At 37.9% G+C, this 18,783-nt stretch overlaps 1 long non-coding RNA gene across 2 annotated transcripts in view; it reads right to left on the bottom strand.

Moving 5' to 3' along the window:
- Positions 1-18,783, bottom strand: part of LOC116284473 (uncharacterized) — a 131,878-nt gene that overhangs the window by 27,833 nt on the left and 85,262 nt on the right. For both annotated transcript variants that reach the window (XR_004194245.2, XR_012062319.1), the window contains exon 3: positions 17,522-17,624. This is a non-coding gene — a long non-coding RNA (uncharacterized lncRNA). The remainder of the gene's footprint in view (positions 1-17,521; positions 17,625-18,783) is intronic.

The raw sequence follows: 18,783 nt of genomic DNA, 5'->3' as shown, positions 1-18,783 counted from the left end.
TACTACTACTAGTACTACTACTACTACAACATCGTATTTGTTTTGAAAGCAATAAATAAATAAATACATATTTTTGGATCTTTTCCCTTATTAGTCATGCCAGCTAAAATCTGATCATTTTCTGGTGACAATTATGAGTTAATAGCAACTAATGTAGAACAACATGTACAAAACCGGTGTTTGTTTTCCACAGAATGACATGAATATACCTATCTACTCTCGCTGTGAGCTTTATTTCCAATTGTTTTATTTATTATCATTAAAAAGATGTAAAGATGCCCTCTATCATACTGTAAATTAAATATATCAGGCACATTCTAATAGCAGTCTTCAAGGATTTCCTCATTAAACAAATTCTACTGACATGTTTATGTTTGTTCTAATTAAACGCCATTATTAATGGGTTATAGCTTGCTTTAAAAACTTAAAAATGGCAAAAATTTCAGAAGTTTGGTTTTGTTTTAACCCAATGACATTTTGCCACATTATTTTTCCTTTAATTAAAGGGATGTTGCTCCCATTCCCTCTCCAGTTCAGTGATATTTTAACTATTAAAGATTAAAGTGAAAATGTTCAAATGTTGGACTGGAGCTATTATCTTGATGAGGCTAGCCTGGCATTTTTATCTTTTAAGTATCTAGCACTTAGACTTCAGTGAAGTCACACAAGTTTTTATGGAGATATTAGAAATCATGGATTGTTCTTATTATTTCCTGGGAGGTTAAGTCAGTACCTTGCATATAGTAAGCACCCTATAAACGACCACTGGATTAGTGAGTCATGATCATAGCCATTAAGACTATCAAACCTTTCCTACCCTTTGGTTGCCATCCAGCCTTCCATTAAATTACCGGAAATGGTGTATTTCTTCTGTGCTTGAAAATGCAACTGTCCTCACCTACATGGCTGTACTCAAGCAGATAGATCCATAACCCACTCACTCCTTAAATCCACTTTTAATTAACAGTTGTGAATATTTAATTTTCAGTGAAGTCTCAGCGATGCTCAAAGCACCCCTTCTTACTGAGAAACTCAGAGGGTGATAAGACTGCCATATCCCTTCAGTTGGAAATTAGTGCATTAGTTAGAGATGTTATTTAAATAAACAAAATCATTACACTGCACAGTACTGAAGAGTGTCAGCTATAGAATCCACGGTGGTTCATTTTCATAAATGTGCCCTTCTGATAAGATGCTGTGTTTCACACAGGGAGTCATGGAAAACTGTACCCCTGCAGTCAGGCTCCATTATCTTGCAGCAGGAGTACCCCCCCCGCCCAAGCACTTCATCTGTTTTGAAGATTGAAAAAGCCAGAACGTGGTGGATTTTCAAAAAGCCCATCTGCATGGTGTTTCGTTCTCAGGTGCTGGTCTCTCTAACACTCACGATAGCTAAAGGTCCGTGATGCGCTAGACACCACGGCTGGATTACTTGTGTTACCAGTAATCCTCCAGTGACCCCACAGGTGGCTAGAACACGATCTGGAAATAGGATATGGATTCTGAAAGGATTTTAGCAAGTTGAATATTGACCAGCCATGACTTCAACGTTAAAATAACCCAAATTGATAGGGTCATTGTTGCTGTTGTATTTTGGGGTCACAATCTATTCCCTCTGTTTCACGTGCATGTCTGTACTGTACTGCCAGGCAAACACATGCAACTCTAGTAGAAACTAGTAATTTTAGATGTCATTAGATTGCACAGAATTAAAAATTTTTAAATGGTATGATTATCACAACCTTTATTCCCATTCTCCATTTCAGATCCTTAAAACCTATTAAGAGAAGATATTTTTTTCAACTCCTTCACGGTCTATTACTATGAGGTCAGGAGAAGTCTAATTTTAAAGATTATGGGACTTTGGTTGGAAGAAATGTATTTGCAAAAATTTAGGCTCCTATCTTCAAAGAGTGTAGAAGGAAAAAGAGTGCTTGCTAGTACGCTGCGAAGTCACAGGGAGTGTTCCATGAAGAGATCTTGCTCTTGCCATCTTTGATAAAATTTCACTTTTTTGAAGTTAGTTTTTTTTATATAAATTATATACAATAAAATTCACCTTTTAGGTGCACATTTCTATGAATTTTGACGAATGCATACAGTCATATCACTATCATCACAATAAAAACATGGATCATGTCCATCATATTAAATAGTTTCCTGATGCAACTTTATAATCAGTTTTCTCTTTCTACTCCTGACCCTGGCAACCAGTGGTCTACTTTGTGTCCCTAATATTTTGCTATTACTAGAATACTACACAAAAAAGATTTATACAGTATTTAGTTTTGGGGGTCTGGCTTCTTTCACAAATCCTAGCTCATCTGAAATTCATCAATCTCTTTGCATGCATGAACTTTGCTTTACTGCTGAGTAATATTTCATTATTTGAACGTAACATTATTTGTTGATCCATTCTACAAGTGATGGCCATTTACTTCCAGCTTTTGATGATTATGAGTAAAGTTGCCATAAACATATGAATACAGGTTTTTGTGTGTATGTATATCCTCATTTCTTCTGGGTAAGTGGGATTGCTGGGATGTACAGCGTGTGTTTAAGTTGGTAAGAAACTGCCAAACTGCTTTCCAAAGTGGTTGTGCCAGTTTTCATTTCCACCAGGAATTTATGAAGTTTCTGTTGTTCCATATTTTAGCAATACCTGATATTGCTACTTGTTTTTTTTTAACCATTTTTAGAGGCGAAGTGATATCAAAGTTTTAATTTGAATTTTTCTAATGACAAATGAGGTTGAGCATCTTTTGACAGGTTTTTAACTACTCACAGAGTCATCTTTGATGAAGCATTTGTTCAAGTCTTTTGTCTGTTTTAAAATAGTGGTGGTTTATTTTCTTATTAATGAAATATGAATTAATTACTAAGAGTTCTTTATACAACTGGAAACCACTTAGTTATCATATATTTACCACACGAGTTTTGTAAAATTTTTTTGCCAGTTTGATTTTCTTTTCATTTTTAGCAAGCTTAGCAAGCTTCTCTAATTCCTATGTTCTGTCTCATAAAAGAGCTTTAATCTTTGCCTAACCCAAGATCTCAAAGGGCTAGGAAAAGTTAACATTCGATGCTCTGAGGTTAGTTTGTAAGCCATGGTGATCGTGTGTGTACAGCAGGCTCTGGAATCTGGCCCATGTCACCTGTTAGACCAAGAGAGAACACGATTGAGCTGACCAGCCCACAGAGTCTGACTATGTAGGAGTAAACAGACACACAGTCACAGTGTCCAAAAAGGCAGAGCAAGTTCCTATGTGACCCAGGTAATTGTCAACAACAAGGAATCAGAGGGCAGGTGGCTGGAAATGGAGTGAGGGCTTTGATAATCAATGTAGTTGGAATGTCATTCCTCAGGAATTGTGCCCCCTGGTGTTGGAAGTAAAGTTGACATGACGGTTATTTCATTTTATAACATGACGATACTCATTTCTGAGAGCAGATCCTAACTCTCTGTTGTGGGGAAGTTTCACTCCAGGAGTGTTGAGATGAAATACAAAAGCCTGTGATTCGTTCTTTATTACAAGATCACAGGTCTTAAAGAACTGTTTTTAAAGTGTGATTCCAGGGCCATCTGCATCAGAACCACATGGGAATTCATTGCATATGCAGATTCCCAGGCCCCATCTCAGGCTTGTTGAATCAGAAGTATTTGGAGGATGGCCAGTAAGGCTCTGGACTTTTTATAAGCTTTCCAGGAGACGGCTAAAAAAAACTCCACTGACTTAGGTATAACAAATATTAAACACCAAAGGATTGGAGTAAAGGGGAAATATGAGGAGAAGCAGCTGCATGTTTTTATACAGGTTCCTAATTTTGAATAGGTTGTCTCTGGAGCTGGCCCTACGTCTGATTCTAGAAGTAAGAAAAATCAGTAGTGTTTCTGCAGAGGCAGAAAATGGAAAGGGAGAGCTAATATTTTGAGTTCACATGTCAATTGGTGATATACTATATAATATGTAATATGTATTACAAAGAGGCATAATATAGGCAGAATAATTTGTACCAATAGAAGTTTCAGTTAATTATGGAAATACATAAATATAAGCAGAACAGTATTTTAATTGGAAAATTTTGGTTTTTTGTTTGAATAAAACTCTTTCACCATTTGAAGTGGCAGCATCATCTCTAACAATATATCTAAAATACATTAGGCATTTTATGTATAATACTTAATTGCAGTAATATGAAAATAAAAGTATTTTGGTACCTGAAATCTGGGAAGTCTTCTGAGTGTAGATGGCCATGTGCATTAATTCTTAATCAAAACTCCTAAAAACTATTTCTTGATTTTCTCTCTTACTTTGGGTATTACATGCTGCCTCTTTATCATAAATTGACCTCTCATTTCCTGATTCTACACATTTAAAATGAAACTGTATAATGCAAGTAAAAATTTAGCCTGTAAATGTGAATAAAAATATGAACAGAAATATGTTTTGTGAAATAGAACAGCGAGCTATTTTAAATCTGAGACATAAGGTCTCACCTAAAAATATCAGGTATAGGCCATTATTGTTTAAATAGAAAACTGAAAAGAACCAGAGATAATTCTCTTTAAAGCACAAAGCCATCAGCCCAGAAAGACTCTGAATTCTGAGTTGCTTATGTCTATTTCACAAGTGAAAAAGAGACCTTTGCCCTTGTGGGCTGTTTGGTTTCTGCGTTCTACTCCCGTAACTTGCCCCAAATGAAAAACAGACTTTGGTTCTGTTCTAGCATTATTTAAAAAAGAATAAGTCGTGTTACTGCAGCAAGTGAATCTGGTTTGGTTTGGTTTGGTTGCAGCATAAATTAACAAGGTGTCAAATGAACATCGTGACCCCATTTTTATCTCAAGCAGACTAAATTCATCACTGAGAACAGGGCCTCCTTCTGCAGTTCAGCGAAACTGTATCGTGGTGAATTCACAAGCTCAGCTGGTTCTGGGGGACAGAAAATCTCCTGTATCCTGACTATCATCTGGTAAGAACATTTCCACGCTTTGTGACTCACATGAGCCTTGATCTCACGGTGCTTTCACTCCCCACTAATCATAATCACAACCTCTGCATCCTCCGCCCAAGTGTGGAGAATCTACATGAAGAAAGTGCCCTTTCAGCTGTAGTTTTTCCCCACATAGCACTACCCTGATTTTGGAAAGAGCTCAACTCTTCACCTCCCCTGGGTACATAGAACAGCAGAAGAGTGAAAACTGCCAAAATGCTAATCATGGAAAAAAAATAAAACAAGATCCAGATGGGGCAAAATGGACATATTTCATTTATCCTGGGAAACTCTACAGTATATCATTTGTGATGCACAATACACCCAGCCTCGGCCCTTTATAAACAAATAGTACGGCAGCATATGCCACGAGATTATAAACAAGAGTTGTCCATAAATTTGACGGGACCATACACTCAGTGATGCACACACGGCTATGGCTTATTCAGCGGTATCCGGGGGCTACAGTCTGTTCTCTTGGCTGCTAATCAACTCTGTAATCTCAGCTCACCCAACGGGGCAGAATCCCAGTGGACCAATTCACCCTAATGAAACTCAGAGGCATTTCACACCAAAGAAACCATGGCTCACTTTGACTTGGCCCACGCTTGCCCTGGGAAACCATGTTTGAGGCAGTCTGGTTCTAAAGAGCTAGAAAAGCTCTTCTCAAACTTTAGTGGGAAAAAGTAGGCAGTTTAAAAAAGCAAAGATTCCAAGGGTCCCCCTCCCAATTCTCAAGCTCAGCCCATCTCTATTGATTCAGGAGATTTTTGACTAGGGCTCCGCATTCACCTTTTAACAAGTTCTTCAAGGGCAAGAGCTCCAGAAGACACCTTCAGTGAAACACTGAACAAGTAAATGATTAGGTACCTGCATTTCTGAGCATAAACAAGTCACTCTTTCAACCTTATTCAGGAAGGAAACTGTCCCCCATTCCAGAGGAGTTTAATACAAGTGTGATAGACTGTAACTAACTGCTTCGACTGGAACACCCCCAGTAATGTACTGCAAACCATTATACGCCTTAAAAAAACACTAGGCATGAAAGGGATTTTCAGTGACCAATTTCTTACACTTCATGTGCCCGCTTCACCTTGGCACCCCTGACCTGTAGCTTCCATGCAGATGAGTTGTATGTAGGTTAATATCCAGGATCACTCTCTCTGTTCTGACTGATTTAAGAAGCAGCAAAACAGCAGGACCATGAGGGAGCCAGACCCAGGGTAAGTTAGTTGGATACCTGACTTTATGCAAATTACCTCAACATTCTCTTCCAGATCACTCATTTTAAAACTCAAGGTCTATGTAAAGTTGTTTGCATGTTGGAGCACAAGGTGGGGGAAATAAGAGGCTTCTGGAAATCCACCAGGCTAGATCAGTGAGTCTGTGGTCCTTGCTGGCAAAGAACACAGAAGGGCAGGAAGTACCCGGGGGAGGGTGCATACTCCCTTGCTCCTTCCCAAGGAAAGTCAAAACTGATGCACCCATGGAAGCAAAGAAAAGACAGAAGCAAAGGAATGCCCTGTATTTTTACACAGTTTATGTTTTGATCGTGGCTTTATTCTTCAATAACTTTTGGGTTAATTTTTTAGTTAAAAACTGTTCCTTTTCATGTAATGTCCCTCTAATGTACCTGGCATGTATTGTTTTGAGTAGCAGACATTGCCTACTTAGTGGTCTTCTGTCTCCTTTACTCTTTTTTAATTTTAATTGAAATATAGTTGATTTATAATGTTTCAGGGAATAGCAAAGTAATTCAGTTATACACATGTATACACACACATATATTTTTTCAGATCCTTTCCCATTATAGGTTATTACCAGATATTAAATACAGTTCCTTGTGCTATACAGTAGGTCCTTGTTGTTTATCTATTTTATATAGCATAGTGTGTATCTGCTTTTCTTAAATTCCTAATTTGTCCCTATCCCCTACAGTCCCCTTTGGTAACCATGTTTGTTTTCTGTGTCTGTGTGTCTATTTCTGTTTTGTAAATAAGTTCCTTTCTATCATGTTTTTTAGATTCCACATATAAGTGATATATGATATTTGTCTTTCTCTGTCTGACTTACTTCACCTAGAATGATAATCTCTAAGTCTATCCATGTTGCTACAAATAGTGTTATTTCATTCTTTTTTATGGCTGAGTAGTATCCATATATATATGGATACACACACACACACACACACACACACACACACATACACCAAAATTTCTTTATCCATTCATCTCTCAATGGACATTTAGGTTGTTTCCACATCTTGGCTATTGTAAGTAGTGCTGTTATGAACACTGGGGTGTAGAAGTCTTTTCAAATTAAGAGTTTTTGTCTTTTCCAGATACATGCCCAGAAGTGGGATTACTGGATCATATGGTAACTCTACTTCTAGTTTTCTAAGAAACTTTCATGCTTTTCTCCATAGTGGCTGCACCAATGTACATTCTCAATCCTCTTTACTCTTCAGTCTTCAATCCTATAGACTTGCCTTAATAGTGATTATGGGGAAGACACCCTGGGTGCCTTTGTCTGTGCTTGTCTATGTCCACACAAAACTGTCTGAAGCCACGGCAAATAGAGCATGGTAGTCACAGAGCATCATAGGGTGTCCCTTTAAATTTCCCCTGCTTTAGCTTTTTGTTTTTCCTGAAAATGTCCTATCAACTATTATCATGGCATATCACAGGAAAACCTAAATCTTAATAAATCTGTCCAGATATGCAATGGACTGAATGTTTGTGTCCCCTCAAAATTCATATATTATAGCCCTAATCCTAATGTGATGGTATTTGGAGATGGGGCTTTGGGGAGGTGATTAGATCATGAGAGTGGAGCTTTAAGAATGGTATTAATGTGTTTTTTAAAGATGAGGCCAGAAAGCTTGCTAGCTCTCTTTTAACTATGTGAGGAAACCAGAAGTCAGTAGTCTGCAACCCGGAAGAGGGCTCTCACTGGAAACTAATCATGCTGGCACCCTGATCTCAGTCTTCTAGATTCCAGAGAAATTATTTTTTTAATGTTTATAAGCCACCTAATCTATGGTACTTTATTACAGCATCCCAAACACCCCAAACTAAGACAAGACCAAAGTCTGTAACAAAGGCAAGAATTATTTGATATCACTCTCTAAAGCCTTTCATTCAAAATCCCCAAAGCTCTGAGGCTTAAAAAACAATGTCTATTTAATATATATATATATATTTTTATATCACCTTGATTCCAACTTTGTGCCTGAGGTTCTTGGGTGGAAAAAGTGAAGCGTAGTCAAATTAGTTTTCCTACTCCCAGGACTGCACGATGCCATGCTTGGGGATGGGGAACATCTGATTCTTGCTTATTATCATTGCAGACTGACATCTCTTGAGCCGTATTTCATGTGCCCTGCTCTGTAGACTCAGACCCATTCAGGGAGCTGTGGGAATGTCCCACACTTCTGACTACAGGAAACTTCTAGGTTCAGCCCTCCACCACCTGCCACCATCCACTATCCACCACTGGAAATGTTTAGCCGCTTTCATCTACTGGACCAGGGTGTGGAAAACTCTGTGAACTCTCTGCGGCAATGAAAACCCCTTTAATACTTCTTTGCTCTTCTAGTGTGCACAGGACTTTTTTTTTTCCGATAAGATGAAGATCTAACCAGTTTCCAGAACATTCTCTGTGGCTGAAGGATACACTTCTGTGCTCTTAGATTTCTAAACCAAATTCAAGAATTCCAACATTTTTCCTACCCCAAACGAGCTTGGGGGAAAAGGGTATGGTGCAAGGACCTTCTCACAAAGTTTTCGCTATTTCTCTTTTTACTCCCATTAAAAAAAAAATCATTTTCTTCCTTTGTGGCAAATTTTATCTAGACTCTAGGGGTTAAAAACATTGCTCTGGTTTTGTATTCTTGTATTCTTTCAAATCTAGTTTCTTTTTGGGTCTTGGCTTTTTATTTGTCAAAAGCTGAGATTTTTCTTCTGTTCACTGCAGTCTTCAGCAAACAATTCTGGCAGAATGCCTTAATCTAATTTGTTTGAGGCTATGGTAGGGATGAGGGGTCAGAATACAGGTACAGAAATAGTAGGGAAATTATGTTGGCTAATAAATCAAAATATCTTCTCACCACACTTATTTGCAATCTCATCTAAACATATTTTTAGGTTTAATCACAGAAAAGTACAAAGGATGGTAGAGTTGGCCAGATGAGGGTCAATGAGTATGTGGACCAAATTAATGAATTTGGATTTCTAAATGTGCTTTGAATTTAAGCTTTTGTTTAGTTTCCATAAACCAATTATATTCAATTTCACAGAGGCATAAACTACATGGAACATTGAACAGACTAGATAATGAGTACAAGAAAAAGTGCAGATCTCTTTTGTTTTGGAAATTTCAAGGTCTGAAAGTATATAAATGACACTTGAAGACGAGCCATGACTCTTAATCATGAGCATTTGTCTTAGTTTGTGGTGTCCTAATTCATTTTGGTCCTAGGCATAATAATTTCTTTTTATTTTCTTTAGAAACATTTCCCTCTTTGTACAAGTATTTTTTTTTTTTTGGAAGCTGATGATTAGGGTCATTAATTGCCTTTACACTGGCTTTTATTTAAATCTAAGTCCCCTCGGCCTTGGAAGCCTAGAGGTCCAGTTTCTCCATGATGAATCTCTCAAGGGTGAGTATACAGCTTGGCAATGTGTTCAGTATAACAGAAGGCACAGTGGCCTGGTGTGAGAGGGAAAACAAAAGTTGAGATCTGGGGCTGAGTTTACCCAAAGCTCAGAAGGTAAGAAATAGAAGCAATTTTATCAAGAAAATAAGCCTCCCATTCCATGGCCTATTTTTGGCACAAGTATGAGAGGGAAATTCCACAACTTACTATGTAATTTCAATTTTTGCTCCTTAAACTTTGGGTAGCTGTGTATCTGTGAGTTTGCTATTATGTGTTGATTAAAATAAATACATGTACTATGTCATCCTTAGAGGTAAGAAGGAGGGGGAAAGGAAATTAAGATGTGTTGAGTACTAACTATATGAAACACATTTACATTCATCCTTTCAGTATGTATTTATGGACTTCAATATGCACCACAGTTTTTTGAGGGCATGTAGTATAATATGTTGTGCCAAAATAGATATAGTGTTTGCCTTCACTGAAATTACAGTCTAGTGCTAGAAAGGTCAATTAAATCATTTTACAAATTAAAGTAAAATTATAATTGTGCAAAGTGTAATAAAGGAATAGACTCGGGTCTATTTGTCCTATAAGAAGAACTTACAGGAATGGAACTGATTGAAAATGTTGCCAAAATCTATAGGTAAACTCCATCTAAGTCTAAATACAGGTGTGCAACTGATGGGAAATAATAATAATCCTAACACAATAATGTGGGTTACTTTCAACAGCCATATTGGTATTAAAATATCAAAATAGTTAAGGGTTGACAAATAATTGATTCTCCAAATCTCTCAGTGCCTACCTTCCCTGACTATTATACTCTCCCCCCAGGAATATCCTGGATTATCCAAACCCCGACCAAAACACAATTAAAAAATTAATGGGTTGACATCTTATAGATCAGTGTCCCTAAAATGCTTCTCTGGTAGCTGGCATGTATTTTGACTGATTAATTCCCATGTCTTACTTATTAAATATTTTTAATGTTACCCCCAAGCCCCACTGAAAATTTATAAAATAATTTTTGAACGTTTATTACAAGTTCTAAACAAAAAGCTACAGCTTCTAAGCTATAAGTAGAAGTTAACTTGGGAAATGTGTGTGGTAAAAGGAGTACACAGAACAGATGTGCACAGATCCTGTGCTGTCAAGGATGATTGCTTACACGTAGAATAGAAAAGTTAGTGTGTCTCAAGCAGAGAAGAATATGCAAAACAGTGAGTTAGATAATATAAAGCCTTAGAAGTCATGCCAAACTTTTGTCCCTTCAGAGAAGGAAATGGCCACTAAGGCATTTATGTAATAGGCAGTGTGATGGCAAATTTTATGTGTCAACTTGACAGTATCATCGATATCACTGGGTGTTCAGATAACTGGTCAAACATATCTCTGGGTGTGTCTGTGAGGGTGTTTTGGATGAAATCAACATTTGCATCCATAGACCGAGTAAAACAGACTGCCCTCCTCAATACTGAGTGGGCCTCATTCCATCACTTGGAGGCTTGAATAGGACGTAAAAAGAAGACCTTCCCCTGAGTAAGAGGGAACTCCTTCTGCCTGGCTGCTTCAAGCTGAGATATTGATCTTTTCCTGACTTCAGACTTTAAGGAGACATTGGCCCTTCTTGACTCAGTCTGCTCACTGAACTTGAACTTCTATCATCAGTTCTTCTAGTTCCCAGGCCTTTGGACTCAGATGGGACCCAGCTCTCCTGGGACATTAACTTACTGGCTGCAGCTCTTAGGACTTCTCAGGTTCCATAACTGCATGAAGCAATTCTTGTAATAAATTTTTATACATCTCCATACCTTGTTGGTCTGTGTCTCTGGAAAACCAGGCAAATACAGATAAAATAATCAAATCTGGCTTTGAGAATCAGCTCTAGCTAAGGCAGTGATTAAGTAGAGGGGACAGGAGTGAAACTACAAAATCTGTTAGGAGGATAATGACTTAAGGATAAAGATAACTTAAGTCTTTAGCAGCAATCCTCAATGGAAGTGCTATGCACTTTTAGGGACAATTGAAAAGTAATAAAAATGTTTATATTCTGCTTTTATTTTTGCAGAGTGCTGGCTACTGGCACTTATAAGTGGGGTCCAGGTCTACTAGGCATATTTTGCAATGAGCAGGATTTTTTAACTTAAAGGGACAATTGTCTGTGTCTCATGAAAGTTTAGAATGGCCCACTAAAAAGTGTAGACTCATATAAATGAAAAACCTGCCTATAATGTAATTACATTTTATATATAAACACATGGTATTTTTGCATGATTTAAGGGTACACTGCATCTTCCAGGAATGCATCTACTATGTAAATGGAGACATCATTGTACTTTAGTTTGTTTGGAAAGTCACTAAGTTTTTGCCATTTCGTAAAATCCTATCACTGACAGTAATGCTGCTCCTGGTCTCTGAGTTCAATACTATGGTCTTGCCCCTGTCTGTCTTTGTAGGTTTCGAATCCAGAATGAATCTTTATGTAGGTGCAAAAGTCTGACAACATTTTTAGGTTTTCTAGTCTAGCCATGTCTGATTGTCACACGTTGGAATTATTTTAATATAATTTCCTCTAGTTAAACTTCATATTTCAGTTAAAAATATTTTGATTTTTGTTTTAAAATTTTATGTATAAGTTTTGTTATATTATATATGAATTCATTTCAATATATTAAACAAATATTTTAAAATATTTTCTCTAAACAGGAGGCACTGATCTGAGATAGCTGGGAATCACTGAACTTGGATTCATGTTTCTACTAGTAGAGATGGAAAAAGTGGAGAGAGTCCAGAAATATTTAAGAGGTGAAATTAACAAAAAGTGATGAGTGATTGAATATGAGGGTGGGATAGGCTGAGAGAGAAGGAAGAGTTAACAATGAGCCATGTATTATGGCTTGCACAAATAAATGTATGGAGGTGCATTTACCATGTTGATGAAACCTGAAAGATGGCAGAGCTTGGGGAGGTCAACATGAAGTCAGTTTTGGTGCACATGTCTATGAGATTAGATAGAAAAATGGGACTAAGCATCAGAGAAAAGGTCTGGGCTAGCAAAGTAAATTTGGAGTCACATAAGACCAAAGTGAGGCCTGAGATGAGATTCCACTTCCTATCTACACCTGAGCCTTGGAGAATTCCAACACTTATAGACATTTAACAGTAAATTCTTACCATGAGGTGTTAAGAGAAGCATTACTTACTACTCCTGTTTTGTGGCTGAGAAAATGAGTACTAACAGAGATTAACTAACGTCACCAAGGGAGGAAGTAGCAGATTTGGGGGTTGGGGATTGAAAAAACAAGGTATAGATTCCTTTTCTATGTCTTCTGAGTATATCAGGGAAGAAATAAAATCTTTCAGGGAATTTACATTGGGGGAAATTATAACAAAGTGTAAATATTATAGTTGCGAGATAATTCTTCATGGATCTTTTGTTTCTATACATTTTGCTAGTGAGGCTTTGATTGTCCTTTTTCTGGACATCATTAGTAAGTATACATACTGTGAACAATTTGGAAGATAGAGATAGTATCTCCTTCTGGAATAAAGATTAAGTAGGCTTACTGTACATTATAAAAGAATTTGGATTCCCTAAGCTCTCAGTTCATCTCCTACAACACAACTCGTGGGTGTGCAGGCCTCCATCTGGGCCCATCCATATCGCCCCCATGGGACTGGAGGCAGGCAGAAACTGATGCAAATATGCTGCTGTTCATGTGGCTTGTACATTATAAGTAACAATCCTTTCTCTGCGACTCAGTCTAATGTCTTCTGCCAGCAACCATGCAATGACAGGAGGCTGACCTTGTTAGCCTGCAAATAGCATAAAAGCTTGAAAATTCTTGAGGATTATATGGTATGCTAAGTACTTACAGACCATGCTAGAAGAGGATAAGGCTATAGGGAAAAAGAAGAAAGGGAACTGTATGAGGGGGAACAGGTATTCTGACTGAAGATTCTAATTTTAAACAGGGTGGTGAAGTACCTCATGTTAAGAGGTGAGCAAGGACTTGTTTTGAAAATACAGAGCAGAATTATATCCCGAACTGAGAAAAAAAAAAAAGTCAGTGTAAGTGCTCTAAGGCCAGAGAGTAGTCGGTAAGGAGGAGGCGGGTGGGAATCAGGGTGGCAAGGTCAGAGAAATAGTCGGATCCACCTCAGAAAGTCTGTAGGGCATTTGAAGACTTTAGTTTTACTTCTGAGTGCAATGGAGAGTCACTGTTGAGTAGGATAGTAAGATGATTTGACTTACATGTTTAAAGACTCACGTTCACTGCTCTGCTGAGACTACATTATAAGAAGCAATGGTAAAAGCAGAGTCAATCTAGGTGATATTTGTACTTTACTATATTGTTTACCTAGATATACTTAGATTATCATAAGGTAATCCCATTTTAAAAAGATATATTACTGGAGTATTTGCTCCCTACTGCTCAACTTAGAGTATATTTAAAATCCTCTCTTCATAAACTATGCAAAATTCACTCTCATGAGTATCCAAGAGCAATGACCATTTTTTTCTGAATTCTTAGATTAAGTCAGGACATTCAGGAGAATAATAAGACCACAGGCAACAGAGAACAACAGCTTTGATGATGATGATGATAGATGCTCAAAAAATAAATAAGCAGCATTTACCAACCAAGTTAGTGTTAACTATACCACGTATCAGGCCTTTATTAAAATGCTAATTACTTTGGGATGCTAATTGACCATATTAACTCAGCAGGTGCAATAGATGACTGTGAATGAGGGAGTCACTTTAATACAATTTACTCTCATTTTTTTGCCTATTCAGACACAATATGATCGGAATTCTATTTGTGCATGTTGGCACCTGCAACATTATCTTTTCTAAACACCACAAAATAGATTTTCAACACTACTCCAACAAGCAAACTTCATTATGGTGTCTCTGAGGAGTCTGAAGAAGAAATGACTTTTGTCACAGCATCAGCACTCTAATAACCTCTAAATAAGTGGTTCCTTGACTAATTTGAACCAGAATTTCATCGTATTCTTACAGCAGATTTAGACAGAATGGTTACTGCTATTAAATCAGTACATGTTCTAAAAGCAAGTCTGACTTTACCACACAGAGCAGGTGGCCACCCCCACACACGCAAAACATTACTGGGAACAAAATGCAAAATGACCAGTGTGTGAGTCAAAGAATGGGATTTGGAAAGAGTCAGCAATTTCCAGTTTGCCTGGGGTAAGCAAAAATTCCACAGTCAACTGCTGACTAAATGGATTAACAAATTCAAACACTTTCAGGTTAGGGAGAGAGAAGAATTTGCAAATGAACTGACAATGGATTTAAAAGGTTTTAGCCTGAGGTAGTTTACAATTTTGAACGGCACCTGCCTAGAAAATGGGGGCAATCTTGAGGTGAACACTAGTATTGAATCAGCTTTGCCATGACTTACAGACCCCTTGGTTCACTGACTCTCCAAATTACTGTGGTTTATTTCAGCGTATTTCTAATTGGGTCACCAAAATAGGCATACTTCCTCTGAGAAAGCAATACCTACACATAGCAGGCTCGCACAAATTAAAGATTCTACTTTCTGACTTCTGTTATTCAAAATATTGAAATATGCCATACTCACGACACAATGGAAAGATGCAGACTGCAAGGTGAAGCACAAATACGGCTGAAGACGTCTTTATGCACTGCACATAAATATACGCATTCAAATATTAATAAGGCTAACTGGATCTTCTATATTATGTCTCAGAAGCTTTTGCAAGGTATATTACTAGCCATAAACTATCCATTGAACACTTTTGCCCCGATACTATATTACAGGCAAGTGATTTTGTGACTATATTACCCAGGTGATTTCATGAAGGAGGACTCCAGGACAACTTTTCTTGATTAAGCTTGTGTCACTCCCCAGAAGAACATGATTTGTGAATTCCACCTCTGAAGCCAGGCTCTCATGTGCCAAGACACACATGGCCAGAGCTCCAAGCCATGTAACTAGTGAAAACAGGCCCCTACACACAACACCCATATGAACTCCTACTATGATATACATCCCTTTTACAATGAAAAGAGTTACATCTTTTAACGTCCAGCAGAGGAAGTGCTTTTTGGCCAACCAAGAACAGGATGACATGGGTTCGAGTGGGGCATGGGCAGGCTGGCATAATTTGCAGAGGAGATGAGCCTTGCAAGGGGAGGAGAGGGCATCAGGGACCTTGCTCCAGCAGAAGAGCCCTCGCTGGTCACCTCTCTGTCACTTACAAAGGTAACAGGATCAGAAGTGGTTTCGGATCAGAAGAAGGCTACTTCTTCCATTGTATCAGGGCTCACAGTCAGTCAAAGGATTTCATTTCTAAGGGTCTTAATTCCTCAGAGAATTTGGAAGCAAGCATTAGCTGAGGATGAAGCAGGCAATTGGAAAGTCATAGATTTAAGAATTGAGGGTTCAGCACCACCAAAGCAGAACAAGACAGTAACCTTAAGAGGAAATACTGTAAAACTGTGGGACAGGATTAACACTCTCTTGAGTTTCTTTTGTGTTTTGCAAATGAGTTGGAAGCACAATTGCAAGAGAAGAGAGCTTCAGAAATATTTTGAGCACAATATCCATATTTGAAAGCAGTGTATAGTCTTTCAAGGTAATTATCTTATAATTATCTTATTTATATGTATGAGCATTGACTCTCTTAATTAAAAAAACTAGATTATTCACAGACTCTGATAGTTACATGAATCCATATATACAATAAAATGACACAGAACAGAACTATCACACACATTGTACCAATCGTATCAAATTCCTGGCTTTACACCGTTACCATACTTCGTAGGATATCAACTACTGAGTGAAATGGGTAAGGTCTACTGGTACTACCACTGCAACTTCCTGTGAATCTGTAATTATTACCAAATAATAAGAAAAATGAAACAAAACAGAAAGACACTCCTCTTCACAGAGCTGATCATATTTGAGGTAAAACTATAAATAAGCATCTGTTTCCAAGCTTTCCGTCAGCCACTATAAAAACAACTACTTCAATGATACTGAAAATGAGAACTCTAAGTTCCATGTTAAAAATACGGTACCAGGCTTCTTGTCGATAGCCATCTGCAGCTGCTCCAGAGGGTAGTACACCGCCCCACTTTCATTAAAAGAAGTTTGCTTTGTTCATCACAAATCACGTAACAAGGGCCTGCAACCACCTTTCATTGATTACAACAGTGTCAAGAATGTTATTTCACGTACACGAGGTACAAAAGAACATACAAATTGTTGCCTGAATACCAGGAACAACTATCGATTAATAACTACAATTTGTATTTTCGAACGTGAGAAAAGCCCAGCAGGATATAACTAAACAACAAAGAAATCTCGACCCATCTTGCTACAGTCAGTTCCCCCCGGTTCTAAACAAATGAAGTCAAGAAAGCTGAGAGAGTCCTATCAGCAAGACTTCATCTCTGCATCATCAACTGTACACACGCAAGCCTAGTATAATAAATACACACTAATGAGCAGCTGATGTAGGATGATTTTAAAATTCAAATCTCCTAGAGTGTGACAGAAAAGGTTTTCTTTGTTTATGTTGGATGGTTAACTAAACTTAGCTTTCATTATAATGACTGCTCCAGACTCGGCACCAGTACTGTTCTGTGTCTATGCCTTATACACATTTTAGACTACGTGATGTTTTCGATGCATTCAAGTGTTCGCCAGGGCACAACATGGTTTCTAAAGAGGCTTCAAAAAGTCTATGGTTGAAGGGAATATTTAATCCTTTAAAAATGTAATTCTTTTAAATTCATTTCTTCTATTATTCTTAAAAACTTTAAAAAAAATATTATGGTCATTTGATGTCACAAGTACTTACCCCACAAGCTGGATGCGCAGTCCCTGAGTCAGATGCTTAGTGCTTCCAGATGTGCTGAGCTGGCAGGGTTGTCAGGTGTCACTTTATCCTTGGTTGTCTGATTCTGAGAGAGAGAGGAAGGTACCATAAGTAACAGCTGGAATGTCAACATGTAATTGCTGATAAATTACTAAACAGGGTGTATATTTCTATGAAGTGACGTGAAAACTGGAGAGGTTCCAAAATGTAACATAAAAGGAAAAAAACCCGAAACTTAGCCTGAGTACAGAATAAAAGCATGAAACTATTTTACTGTTTTAAGCACTGTCTATGCACTAACGATCCCACTGGCTGGAACCTCTGCTCTGAGCTTCAGATTCAGTGCCTACTCAACACATCCTCCTTGACTCTCTTTCTAAAACACATCTCTTCTCTAAAAACATATTTCCCGATATTCTCCCCAAATTTTCCAGAACCTCACTCTTCCTGGTCTCAGTCAATAGGAAAATCAGTTGTTTAGGTAAAAACCTTGGGTCGGTCTTGTTTCTCTTCTTCCTCCCAGGTCACTGCAGTTCCATTAGGGTATATCCAAAACCCTACTATTTCTCACCATCTCCACTGACTCCACCTTAGTTCCAGGCAGCATTTTTTTCTCGCACAGATAATTGCAATAGCCTCTTAACTGTCACTCTGCTCAACTCTGCACTATTATAATTTCTTCTCAACAGGTCAGCCAGTACCAACCTTTTGTTTCTTCTCAAAACCTGTAACAGTTACTGTCTTCACTCTGAAGCCAAAGCCCTCACAAAGCCACAGCACCCTACAAAGTAGGACGCTTCCATCCCCGCACTTCCCTTCACTGTGCTCCCTCCACTGCAGCCACACCAGACTCTTCCATACATCCCGGGCATTCTTTGTTCTAAGGTCTTTGCAGTGGCTGTTCCCTTTGCCTAAAGAGCTTTTCCCTTTGATACCCACATAAAACCATCCTCATATACTTTGTTTTTCCTCAAGTTTTGTTCAAGTAAGTTTTTCCAGACCATCTTATTAAAAGACTGAAAATACCCATTATTGATGAGGAAGTAATTTGGGGGAGTTTAAAATGATTTCATTCAATCTACCAACAAAGTCTGAACAGACCTATAACTAGCAGGGATACTGAATAACTAACCTAAAACCTAGCCTTTCCCTATTGTGTATTAAGCAAGACACAAACAAATGGGAAAATTCTGTGCTCATAAATTGGAAGTAATATCGTCACAATGTCTACACTACCCAAAGTG

Source organism: Vicugna pacos, chromosome 20 (genome assembly GCF_048564905.1).
Source record: "Vicugna pacos chromosome 20, VicPac4, whole genome shotgun sequence".
NCBI lineage: Eukaryota > Metazoa > Chordata > Mammalia > Artiodactyla > Camelidae > Vicugna > Vicugna pacos.
Note: the sequence above shows the minus strand (reverse complement) of the source record. Positions and strands in the feature narration are given on the sequence as shown.